At 47.5% G+C, this 4951-nt stretch overlaps 2 non-coding genes across 2 annotated transcripts; both read left to right on the forward strand.

Annotated features, from left to right (window-relative positions):
* The first annotated feature begins 4147 nt into the window (after positions 1 to 4147).
* Positions 4148 to 4220, forward strand: Trnav-aac (transfer RNA valine (anticodon AAC)). Its single transcript has one exon. It is a non-coding gene; the product is annotated as a tRNA-Val (tRNA).
* Positions 4221 to 4492: 272 nt separating this feature from the next.
* Trnav-aac (transfer RNA valine (anticodon AAC)) lies at positions 4493 to 4565 on the forward strand. The gene has a single exon. It is a non-coding gene; the product is annotated as a tRNA-Val (tRNA).
* Positions 4566 to 4951: the final 386 nt, after the last annotated feature.

Raw genomic sequence — 4951 nt, forward strand, 5'->3', positions numbered from 1 at the left:
TTCTTAGCACGGTACCATTCCAAAGCATGGCCCGTCAGCGGGAACAATACCGCGTGTACTACTAACGACGAGCGAAACGTTGCTTAACGTTTTGAGGCTGGAAGTGCATCTCATTCGGGATTCAAAGCATGCTCGCCAGTAAACCGAGCAATTTGGCGTGTCGTACGGCAGCATACGTGCAGAATTGCCTTACCTTCTTCCACCTGAATCGTTCGTTCCGGCCGTGTAAAGTGCGCTTCGTCGTTTCCACTTTACCGTCGTACCGGTCGCCTGTGTTTCTCCCCTTCCGCTTCGTTCCCTAATCTCCCCGTGCCAGTCTCGCGCACACGAAGCGACTAGAAATTATTAATCAAGCCAGCCTACGGTAACACGCAGGTACCGAGTCCTGGGAAGCGCCACGGGACACTGGCAATTTTCTTTTATATCATAGGAGTGCGTTCTTCAAGTAGAGCTTCTGTATTTCACGAGTCTTCGATAGGTAAAAAGTTGGATATCGAGATTTGCGAAAATCGTCGTGTCTCTTACGTTTCAAACGATCCTCGTTACCGTCGCTCTTGCACCCTCGGTCTCCATTGTCATCGCATCCCGTACCAATATTTGTCACCAATCCCTATTACACAAGCGTTGCGCCAGCCGTACGACAGAGGGGACGGAAATATTGCGCAGCAGACGTCGAATAAAAGGGGACATCATTTCTCATCACAAATTAAATTACGCCATTCCATCTAATAATCCCCTACGCTGATCCACCGAATGCCAAAACAAACCAAACATGAACTGCGGCAATGAAAACAAATCCAAAACCGAAGTTTCGTCGCAAGGAAGAGGTCGTCGGTATCGAAGATTCCAAGAATTATCGTCGTTTCGTCCTCTATCGCGATAATTAAGGACTTTGGCCGAGGAGCAGCGCTTAACGAGCTGCTAACGAGCAACCAACGCACTCGCCATCGTCCCAAACGACGCGGATTGCTTAAAAATTATCGCTGCGAATCGATTTCTCCCCTATCCTGCTCGCAGATCGGGTTCCAATGGGTAATCGTCGGAAACGTTGGAAGAGAACCTCGAACTTGGCAATTCGAGCAATTAATTTTTTTCGAATTTAGTTTCGTTATCGCCTCATTTTCGAAATGAATTTTTTTAGTGCCACAATGAAAAGTCCCGTCACCCATTTTTGCGTGACGCGACGACCAACGCGTTGATTCGCGAAATTTCCCCAAAGCGTGCGAAGCGTGTGTGATACAGCGATATCAGAAACTTGGAGCGCAAATAGGCGAGTGGCTCGAGGTAACCTATTCACTCGGCGACGTTACGCTTCTTGGCACGCGCTACGACGCTGTCGTCTCTGGTAGTCGCTCCGCTTCTCTTTCTCCGTGATCCGCCAACGCCCCCGCCGCGGCCTCCTTCGAGCTTTCAATATTTACGTGCCCGCTCGCCGGGATCTCCGTGTCCCGTGAAAAGGCTACGTCGCGCAAGAACAAAGTGGCTTCGTTAGATGCAAATCACTTCTGGAAGCGATCCAAGGAGCGGCATAAAGGACGGGACGCGGGAACAAAAGGCGCCGTGCGCTGGTATTTCTGCTTGACAAATTCGGCCGACTCGCGAACGGAACCGCTGGACGCCGAGGGATCGCCGGATCCTCCCGTTTCGGAGGATCCTGGCTGACTCTATTCGGAAATTAACCCTTTGCACTCGGTTGTCTCTCCTGAGAGGACATCGTCCAGGAAATCTTTATTAGTGATTATACAGGATAAACTTATTGACAGCGTAAAATTTGTAAAAGTGTATGATTCTTTGAAAATTTCTAATTGACTATCACGAAAAATTAAATAAAAATATGGTACATGTATAAGTGAGCGTACGAAGTAAACTATTTTTGAAAAGAAAAGAACGTCGAGGAAGAGAAGCTTTCGAACTTGAAAATTCGCGTTTAAATAAAGCTTTGCGAGAATGTAGAGCACATCGAAGCATGCAAAGAATAATTTCTGTTTCTCGTGATCTTTATTATAACGTAACATTTATTCTTATATCTAAAGGAGTGTTCGTCGCGAGACAAAGGGTTAATTCTCGATATTTGGACGCGTCTCTTATTAGCGCCGTGGGTCCGTGGCTAAGTGGAACTTACTTATTAGCGCTGGCGTTGGTTTGTTTTCTTTGCCGAGGATGTTTGAAGAGAGCCGAGGTTCATTTTACTTTCTCGTGATTCTTCTTCGGACCTGGCGTTGATACGACCACGCGGACTATGGTAGAGCCCAACCAAACAGCGCTTCGAGTGCTTAGAACCCGAGCGAATTACAAGTAACTCATTGGTGTCGACTTTCAGGAAATTAATTATCAACACGTGGAGACTTCGAAACCTCGACGAAGGACGTCGCGGAGTTAAGCTTGTCGTGAAGTTAAGCTCGTCGTGATTGGTTACATGGTCTCCTTTTCCGTGAATCTCTCGCCACCTCCACGTCTGGTCTGGCATATCACCCCTGCGTTTTATATCATTGGGCTTTACGGGTGTTTCACGGTGGCTGAGAGGGTGGTCCTGCGATCCACCAGGGTGTTTATCGACTGAGTCGTTTGGCGCCGGCGCTTATTCCGCCCCCGTTTGCGCATTTTACTTTCCCGCGCCTCTTTTTTTTTCGCCAGCCCTAGCGTTCCCTTTCGCTCGAGCCTCGAACCTTCGCCCACGGGCCAGCAATCGCAACGCTTATGATCGATCGACCACCGTCCTTACCTCCTTTCTTCCTTCGAAGGACCAAAGAACCTCCAACCGTCTCCAACGAAAAATCGAACCCCCTGCGAAAGCAAATCACCGGTATCAATAATTTTCCGCGTCGTCGAGCAGTATCGATCCCGCAGGCGGCTCGTATCCTTCCGCAGGATCATTCTTCTCCCTTCTGCCCTAAGGAGCGCGTCGTGTCCTCGACCTTTCACAGGGAGCTCGCTCGAGCACGAGCCAATATTTACCAGGAGACCACGAGCAGGAAATTTTCCGTCCCGAAAGGACCCTCGCTCGCAAGGATCTCTGGATGGAGGTGAAGCGAGGAAGTGGGAGGTGGGAGCGCCAGGACACGCCGGTTTTCGGGACGGGCGCGTGGGAGTCGAGGAGCGCCAAGGACAATAGAAGGCTCGTGAAAGGATCAGAGGAGCAGGACGGGGCTGCTGGTCCATTGGCGTGTGCCTGTGATTTCGTTCGGGACGCTGATTGGTCGAGCGGCGGGTGGATCTTCGATTTACGATGCTGCTGTGCGTCGAATGACACGCGACTTCCTCGCGTCGGAGCCGATTTAATTAATCGACGCCTCGACTGGCCTTTTTATCCTCGAACATGGGTGCTGCTGGCGGTTTCTAGCCTCGAGGTCTCTTGATCCTGTTTCCTGTCAGAGATTGACAGTCCACGGGAGAAGGATGGGGGGGGGGAGGCACTCGATGGTTGCTTTCTCTTTTACGCTCGCGTAGGTACCGTCCTGCTCGGAAAGTTTAAAGACGAATCGTACGTTGCGAGAATCGTTCGTTTATTCGGCATAGGAATCTCTTTGGTCACTTTCAAAATAATAATCACCATTACTTCGTTTTCAATGGTGACAAAGATGATTAATTACTTTTCGTTGGACGCTTGGATAGTTGCTACCCTCCACTCGACAAGTTTCGGAGCAGATCAAACAACATCGTGACTCAACGTGTCACGCGCATTTTCGATACGGTCTGAATCATTCCGAGATTATCTATCGTTTACTAACGCGATAACATGTCACGAGCTGTTAACACTAAACCTATCGACGTTCATTTGTAACTATTTCTACTGCGATGGGACAAATAACTGGTTTTAAAGGAACTTCATAAATTGAACGATGGACGAAACAATTGCGTATAATGCATATGTTGCATACAAAAACTGAATACAAACGTTCGAAAACGGTCATTTGACCGGTCGTGGTAGGTTTAGTGTTAATTCACTCGAAAACTGTGTACAAACGAACCTGATTACCCAACCAACCTTTGGCAAATCGAATCCCGATATCAATCTCGCCGTCGCTATTATTGTATTAATTCTACCATTCGACATATAATTGCCAAATATTTTATTATAAATAGATTGTAACCCTTGATTTGCACAGACGCGGTTTGCGAATCGCTCTCGGCGAAAACCAGACACAAGGTTTCCGTGGTGTAGTGGTTATCACATCCGCCTAACACGCGGAAGGTCCCCGGTTCGATCCCGGGCGGAAACATTTTTTTTCACCCTTGGCAATCATCGCATCTCGATCGAATTAATTTTATAAATGTATTTCTTATATCTTTTGCAAATCTCTCAAAGTTGAGTAGTCGATGCGTCGATTAAACCGCTAGTTTAAGAGTGCCTGATACTCCTTCTGATTTTTATACTCACAAGCCTCCGCATCGATATCACGTATCTTCTTTCGATATTTTACGTTAAATTATATCACGCGCACAGAAGCATTGCTAACTTAGTGATTCGATTGAGAAGAAAGTCAGACACGATGTTTCCGTGGTGTAGTGGTTATCACATCCGCCTAACACGCGGAAGGTCCCCGGTTCGATCCCGGGCGGAAACATTTATTTTTTATTTTTGGTTTGTCCATTAAAAATGTATTTAGCTTGTCCAACGCGGTCGGTCGATGTTATTTTAATTAAAAATCGAAACTAGAGAGTATGGGTGAATATGGGTAAATATTCTTACCCTTGGTAGCGGATTGGAGTGGACTGCATTTACACCTATTAACTTTGTAATAATAAAGCACGCGAGTGACGTATGCGTTCTTGCAGAATGCGCGTCGTAGACGAGACTGACTCGTCGATGACTTTTCCATTTCCCTCTGGGGATCCTTCGAGTGGTTTTTAAGGAGAGGTACGGAGTACAGGTGAAAAACAGTTCTCGGCCAGTACCCGCGTTGTCATATGCCAACACTTTCAAGTCAAAGAGAAAACATTTCCAATGCTC

Source organism: Hylaeus volcanicus, chromosome 8 (genome assembly GCF_026283585.1).
Source record: "Hylaeus volcanicus isolate JK05 chromosome 8, UHH_iyHylVolc1.0_haploid, whole genome shotgun sequence".
Lineage (NCBI taxonomy): Eukaryota > Metazoa > Arthropoda > Insecta > Hymenoptera > Colletidae > Hylaeus > Hylaeus volcanicus.